An 8,901-nucleotide genomic window follows, 5' to 3' on the forward strand; every position below is an offset into this window, starting at 1 on the left:
CCTTCAGACTAATTTCTCTTTGTTCATTCCCATCCATAACCAAGATTCAATAGAATAATCTTCATAATTCATACAAATTCTCATCACGCTTGTGCATAGTTCCACATCATTTACATACTTATACTCTCTTTTTATCATTTCCAATTATATGCTTAAGTTTCCTTATACTATATATCATTACATCACAATGTCATCTCCATTGAATTATAATATATTATGCGTGTATGCTTTACAATCCCATTGATACTTCAAAGATTTATCTTAACTTGATCATTGCATCTTATGCAATACCACAATTCCTAAGAGTCATTCTTTTTCCTCGATTATTCTTCATGCCTCTACATTACCTTATGTCTTTCTTGTATTCTGATATTGATTTGTCACTTAAAACTCAGACTTATTTGAATCATGTATGCCTCAAGCATTTTCGAATTCCAATTTTCATAATATATTAGGAATGTTTCATTATCTGACTTCATTATCAAGGTCAACTTCTATCATCCTTTGTTTCCCTCTTTCATACGAATATAACATCATTCTCCCTTAACCAATTTACAAATTGTACTTGAAATTGCAAGACTTGAAACTAGATTCTCCTCAAGTACTTTTCAATGTCCATACTAATATCACTCTCAACTTACAGCTTCCTTTTTATAACCACATAACTTAGTGCTTGCTTTCAAGAGATCCAAGGCAGAACTTCTCTTGAGTATTTCCTTGGGGATATCTATCTTAAAACTTATGTCTCACAACAGGTAATCACTTAACCCAAGACTTAGATGTTTGGCTCCTTAACAAGTTTCAAAGTCACGCATCTTATGCTCATCATGTATAACTTATAATTCTTTCTCAAGGGCATTTAAACATTCTTGAAACACTTAATCACTTATTTGCTCCTTTATACACCAAGTATATCATTTCCATAAAGGCATGCCCAACTACTCATGCTTCAATTTATCTCCAAGGGTTTCTAACATGTCACCTAGTTTACTTGTGTTGTTACTAATCCTTTCCTTTCAACAAGGTCAAGACAAGATCAGTATATTCTCATAACAATATTCTATATAAACTCATTTGCTATATTATTATTGAAATCTTTATTTACATTTTCCTCACTTGGTGTTGACATCTCTTATCAGTATCTCATATATTCATCTAACCTTTCACTCGCTTCCTCTTTAGTATTTAACAAAACTTAATCTCTTGTCTTCTTTATTTCTTAATATTTGACTTCAGTCATCATATTATTCATCTTAACACTCCACATGTTAATTTAATTTTATGTAGCCATCTAAAAAACTCTCTAACTTTTCTTTCTCTTACATGCCAATCTATAAGGCAATAAAGAAATTCTGTAATCTCACTCATCATTTTTATCTTAATACCTCTCCAATGCACTTAAGACTCTAAACAACAAAGCTTAGCATCAAAACCAATGACCATTTTCCAACTTATGAGTCCAAACTTTATGCCGCTCACAGTTTACTCCTGCTTCTAGCCATAAAGGGCTCTTAACCAATTACATTTATAAAGTGGATAATTCACTTAATTAGTACATCTCGTCCTTGTAGTTATAAGATCAAGATATCTCCAATTTAGGATGCAAAAGTTCCCTCCTAGAGCATATCCAAAAATCCACATATTTCAAGTCCCACCTTAGGACATCTTTCCCATATGGTGTAATGAATTCACAATATATACATCATCATACACGTAATTACTTATTATTTATGGTATCCCTCTATTTTCATTATCCATTATTGATCATCTTCCTTGTCTTATAACTCCAATAGTTTATTAACTTCCAGTACAAAGACCACGAAAATAGTTTGTCTTTCACTACATTTATACTCACAATCCTTATTAATCAATAATTTATCTTTTTCAAGTCCCTTCATTTATCTCTAATGGACCATATTTTATATTGTATTAGATTATCTTCCTATAATGTTATGGCATCATTTTATAATTCCTTCACCCTCAAGCTTACAATATTTGACTTTATCACATTAATCGCTCAAAATGTCATCTAGAGCCTCTTTGATTTCTTCCATATCCTTTCGAATTGTAATTACAGTTAAGATTCCCATACCTCCAGTCACTTAAACAACTACTTTATAGTACATTCTAGTCACACACTTTAAAAGCCAAACTATTAAATTCTTTGTACAGATAACTATTATCTCATTTACTCTACATCTACCTAGAGTTAAAGTAGTACAAAATCCTACGAAAATATTACATGTCATTAGGATCATCATCTTAATCTGATCTTATCGAAAGATTCTACTCCAAGTCCTTCTTAAGATCCTCTTTCGGGTTCTCCTCCTCTTGAGATTTTCTCCTTTGTTCCTCAATCCAAGCTTGTTGTATTCTCCTACATTCCTTATAACTCACTAGTGCAACATTTCTTCCACAACCGGGAGAAAATGTCGTACAACGTTCACCTTCCTAAGGGGATAATTTGCAACAGTTACTTTCTCCTTATTCTTTTCCTATTGTTCCTTTACATTCATCCCACAGCCTGGAGGATAGTGTCGAACAATTGACACGCCCTTCTTAGGACGAATACCTTTCCTTGCAATTGCCTTCCTCGCCCATTCTCTATGGTACTCTTTAGGTTGTTTCAAAAGGAAATCTTTTACAGTTTTCGGAGTATCGGAGCTGCTCTCACTTTCAAATTTCTCGCTACTCTCGAAGCTTTCCTTATTTCTATCAGTACTTTCTGGACTACTTGGTTCGGGTTGCCATCGACTGCTAGTAGTAGAATCTAATGATCCCTCACTAGCACTATGAGGGGTATCAGGACTACCGCCTCTTCTAGACATGGTGTGTGTGTCACCAGTGCACCTCAAAACCTATACGCAACCAAGTAGTAATTACTTAATCATTTACGCATCACCAGGGCAAGTAGGTTTCTATATGCAATTACATGCATTCTATTCAACCTAACCTAACTTAACTTAACTTAACTTAATTTGGGCCACACTAACACTGTAAATTTTAAAACAACTTTAAAACAACTTTAAACTCAAAAGCTCTAATCTTTAAAATCAAAAGCTTTGACACCAATAGAATTGTCACGACCCGGAACTCCCATCGAGCCCGTGACAACCGCCGCAACATCCCGATAGACATTCATTACCCAAAATATCAATCGAAACCTCGTAAGGCTTAACATCAGTTTTTCTCGCTTCCCTTGTGAGTATTAGTCACTAAAATTATGTTTTGAGAGATTATAAACTATTTTCAAATCAAAACAATAGAAAAACAATTTTTTTTCTCACAGGGGCATTTTGATCATTTTTCCTCAAAAATCTCAAAATCCGCTAAACATATAGTATGCGAGTACAAAACACATAATTCATAATCAAAAATAAGTTTAAACATCTACAACCTTCATTTAAAATGAAATTATGATTATTTGGATATAATAAAAAAAATAAAAGAAATATTCAATAAAATATTCTATTTTCATATAAAATAATATTTTTAGAGTTATACATAAACAATTTTTTTGTAGTAGCATAAAAGCAAAATAAATTCATAAATACTGTAATACAGTAAGCCTGAGTATTTAATTTAATTTACAATAACCAGTGGGCCTCCGAATAACTAAAAGTAAGGAAGACTGTGAACCTACAGTTTGGAGGATGCAAATCCAATGGTAGCCTCGATGAAATCAGCTATCTACAGCCTATTCTGAGCCTGAAATAGGTGGAAATGAGGGTGGTGAGATTATATAATCCCAGTGAGTAAACAAATACCATCTAAAATATCTAAAGCTGAGTAAATGGAGACAGATAAAATAGTTTAACATATTGTAATTCATCACCTTTCAACTTGTTTCAACCAAATAAAATCAATTCATATAAATCGAGTAATCAACATGGCTTATGAGTATCTTAAAACTTTGGCTCGTGCCAAAATCATTCTCATACCCAATTATCATGGATTCCTTGATCGAGGGCTATCCCAACCAAGTCCGCTAAGGTTGTTAAAAAGTTATGTACGCATAAATCATATTTTTATTTTGAAAGCATAGTCGTTCCTTGGCGTTGGCTGAGTTCACCCTCACGTGATAGTTTTGCGTGAAGTGAAACTCTAAAGTTATACCTCGGGAGTTACCCTACTCGCCTCTCCAACCGAGGTAAAATATAATAGGATTTCGTGCCCCTCTAATAGGCTGGTCCACAAAAAACATGCCCACTGTAACAAGCTAAACCCACCATACAATAAAATTTACAATAGTATGACATGGCAATTATTTTATTTTATTTTACAACCTTTCAAGGCAAATCAACAATTTATACATTTCCAACACATTTATCAAATCAACCATTCATATCAATATTGCCATAAGCCAATCAATTAGAATCATGAATTTACAACACACAAAAACAGTCTCCAATTACTCTATTTTGAAACCATCATTCAATTTTAAAATAATTTTATGAAATCATTTCATTAAATCACATTTTGTTTATAAAATCAAAAAATTAATCATTTAATTCATTTTCCATAAAATTCACAAAATCGAATAAAACATACTTTAGATAATTAAGATGATGATAAGATTACTCACTATTTCGAGAGTCAAATTCCAAGTACTCTGATTCTTGATCCTCGGGTACTATCTCTTTACTTTTGTCAGAATGCTCACCACCTAGACATAATGCATAATAAGCCATTTACTACATTGTGCTAAATTGTTATAAAACCAATTCAAGCTTTATACTAATGTATGAAATGGGATGCAAATTGTTCGGATTATTGTCTAAACACGGTGTTCTACACAAATTCAATTGTGTACCTAAATTAAACGGCATTGGCCTAATTCGATCTATCACTCAATTAATTGGCCAATACGTCTAATTCAACTCCAAATAATTTCATTTTTCTCCCAATACTCCAAATCATCAAACACAAATTAAATAACTTGAAATATGGCAAAATCATCCTCACATTTTCTCTTGGAAAATTTGACAATGGTGGGTGCATCAACACTATAATTTTTTCTACTTGATTCTCACACCATAAATCACTAATTCCTAACCAAATCACTTGAAATAAAATCAAAATCATCATCATTATTCTACATGGAAAATTTGGCCAATGATGGGTGATGGGAGAACATGAATTTTTCTTGCTTGATTTTCATGCTACACATCACCAATCAACTAAAAACACTATAATACATTGAAATCTAACCAAATCAAGCATCAAAACATCTCTCCTAGGGTTTGATCAGCACACTATCCTTTATGATATCTTGTGATTCAACCATGAAAAATGCAAAAGAATGCATGGGAAAGGTAGATCACAAGTCAAAATCAAGAAAATTTACCTTTGATCGCTTGATTACTTGAAATCCACCAATTTTCTCTTGAATTTTCACCCTAGGGTTCTTATTCATCCTTTTTCTTCCTTCGTTCTTGCTTTGGCTGGCCATATGAAGAGAAATAGTGTAAAACCCGACCCTATAAACGCATGTCATGACACCCGGTAACATTTTATTATGCTAGGAAAGTCTCTAAGAATGGACGAAACCCGATATTGTACTTAACGGTACACTTGAGTGGATTTAACCTCGAACTAGTTTAAATAGGAATCGTAAGATGAAATTTAATATTTTGCAGTAGAAGAATGACTAAAAGTGATTGTTCGAAGTTCAAGGGTTCATTTGGGGTAAAATTGAAAATTTTGATGTTTAGGGGTAAAATCGTTATTTTGCCACCTAAGATAATAATTTGATCATGGAGTGAAATTTTTTACCAATATTAACTATTTGGAGTATAATTTAATGATAGGAAGTGAAAATTTTCAATTTCGGCAATTTTTGAAACATAAGGGCAAAATAGTAATTTTGTCGCCTCGGGGTAAAAACCTTAATTTTCACCACCCAAAACTTGTCCAAATTATAGGATTTACTTATTTTTGGTATGAATAACTATGGTATGTTTAGGGGTGGTAAATTTAAGTTTAAAGGACAATTTTAAAACAAGCCAATGGGAAAGTGACACATGACACTTTTTAATGATTTAATATTATTTTAATGAAAAGTCAGCCCATTTAAACCCCATATTAAGTGATGGCCGGCCATAAGGAGAGAACAAGAAAGAAAATAGAGAGGAAAGGCAAAACAAAGGGAAACTAGAAAATTCAAAGGGGAAATCACGTTTTTCGTCCGTTTACGCGTCTAACAGTAAGATTTTTCAACTTTAGCTTGATTTCTACCTTTCCTATTCCTTTATTTCTATTTAGCATGCTTGAGGAGAGAGATCAAAAAGCGACACCATGGGCTGGCCGAAATTCAAGGGGGAGGAATTTGAAATTTTTATGTTTTGATTTTTAGTTAAATTGATAGTTTTAGTTAGTTAAATGTGTATAGAAATCAAATTGGGCAAGAAAGCATGAAATTTTCACAATACCCACCCTTGGCTGAATGTTCAATGATGTACAATGATGATGAACTGATTTTTATTCTGAGAGAAATGAAGAGGAAATGATGAAAAATGGTTAAATGTGATAGAAAAACAAAGTGAAAAATTAACCAAGTAAATGTCCCATTTTTGACCGAATTTTTCAAGGAGGAAAGTGAGCTGATTTTGGTGATTTTAGAAGGTTATTGGCTGATATTTAATGATTAGAAATGTTGGAGAGAAAATGGGATAATTTAGAGCTAAAATGGAACGCGTTAGCAATTTAACGGGTAAAGTGCCAAAAATAGGTTAATACCATGTTTAAGCCGTTTTAGGCTATTGCATTTCATACCATGCATTAGTATAGGTTTGAAGTCAATTACATAGAGATTTAACATCAATGTGGTGAATTGGGTAAATTTTGCAATGTGTTTAGGAGGAGAGCCTTCTGGTAAAGGCAAGGAAGTCGTACCCGACGAACAGTGATCGGAGCACCTAGAAAGCATTTAGTTTGTACAAACGGTGAGTAAATCTATTATTATTGTAAATTATCTAGAGTTTATTTTTAAATGCTCTTTATGTATTTTATGAAACGAAAATGAGATTAAAACTGAATTTTTGATGTTTTAGAAATAAATGTGACAAATAAAAATATATTGTGTTGATTATGAAATTGAATAATTGGAGGCTGTCAATTATTTTGAAATATATATTTTACTATGAATGGCTTATGATATATAAGTATATGTGGCTATATTTTATAATTACATTGGGAATAAATGTAAGCTGTTTTTACTATGCAGGCTGGGTAAATAAATAAAAGCCACGTTATATTGTTGAAATTTTATTAAAATTGGTGGGTTAGTCACTGCAGTGACGAGTTTTCGTGGACTGCCTATTAGAGGGGTGCAATAAACTCGGTTACATAATTACTCCAGTTGTAGAGGCGAGGAGGGTAACTCTCGGGGTAGTATTAGAGCTCACTTCACGTCGAACCCCCACGTGAATGTGTAACTTGGCCAACGCCAAGGAACGACTTGTTTTAAAAATAAAAATGTGTTTCACATGTAAATATCTTAACAACCTTGGTGGACTCGGTTAGATGCCTCAGCCAAGGTATCCACGAGGATTAGTTTTGGCTTAAGCCCTGTTTTTAATAAAAGTTAGAAGCCTTAACAACTATTTTGGTAAATTACAAATATTTTATGGTTTAAGATATAAATTGAAAATCTTATGAAATGGTTTGTGATATGTTGTTTAAACTTGCCTCTATTTTACTCGCTTTTAGATATTTATGATAATGTCTGTTTACTCATTGGGATTGCAAAATCTCACCTACCTCATTTCCAAATATTTCAGGCCTGTGGTAGCTTGTAGATACCGATTTTGTCCAAGATTCTAGTTGACCCCTCTATCTCACAGACAGTAGGTTACTATCACCAATACTTGATGTATTTAGGGGCCACTTGTCATTGTAATTATTATTGTACATTATAACTTTGTAAATTTTTGTATGTATGAATTTATTTTACTTACACATGTTTCTATAAATGTTGTTTTATATAAAAATGCTATATTTTTGTCTTTTGATTTACTTGAGTCGAAAACAACTGGTAATTGTTTAAAACAGAATGTTTACAAACGATTGCTCACAAAAAATGCAAGAAACTGATATGTAAGCCTTGCGGGATTCCAATTGGCATTCCGGGCAATAAGTGTCAATCGGGACGTCACGGCGGTTGTCATGAGCCCGAGGGAGGTTCCAAGTCGTGACAAATAGGCTGATTTTGTGCTAATTTGTAAGGAAAATAATAAATGGATGAGAATTTGACACATGTCACCATTCCATTAGTCCATGTGTCATACTTAGCCATTAAGCGATCTCTCTCCACCACTTAAATTTCCTCAATTATCCATGATAATATTGGATAAAATTCATGTGCTGGACAAGTGTTGGGTGGTGTAAAATTACAATTTTACCCCTGAGGTGGCAAAATGACTATTTTACCCCTATGCTCAGAAAAATGTCGAAATTAAAATTTTTCACTTCTTAAACTCAAATTATGTTCTAAATAGTCAATCTTGATCAAAAACTTCTTCCAACGTTCCAATTTTAACCTCGGGTGGCAAAATGGCTATTTTGCCCCTAGGTCATGAAAATTTCAATTTGACTCCAAATCGGTCCTCAAACTCCAAATCACTATTTTAAGTTATTCTGGGGTCTTAAAATTCTCAATTTCATCTTAAAATCTCTATTTGGTCTAGTTCAAGGCTTAATTCAACGTAATTGTACCATTTGGTACATTGTCATCCTTTAACGATTTTTGAGGTACCCAAGTAAGCAAACATGCATTCTTATATAAAAATGGTTGGGCTTGACAACTACTATTACTACTACTATTAGTACTACTAGAGATAAAGTGCACCAACTCAATGATTCCTTATAATTTCGTTAAAAGTATGTCTAACAATCATTAAC

The sequence above is a fragment of the Theobroma cacao genome, chromosome 3 (genome assembly GCF_000208745.1).
Source record: "Theobroma cacao cultivar B97-61/B2 chromosome 3, Criollo_cocoa_genome_V2, whole genome shotgun sequence".
NCBI lineage: Eukaryota > Viridiplantae > Streptophyta > Magnoliopsida > Malvales > Malvaceae > Theobroma > Theobroma cacao.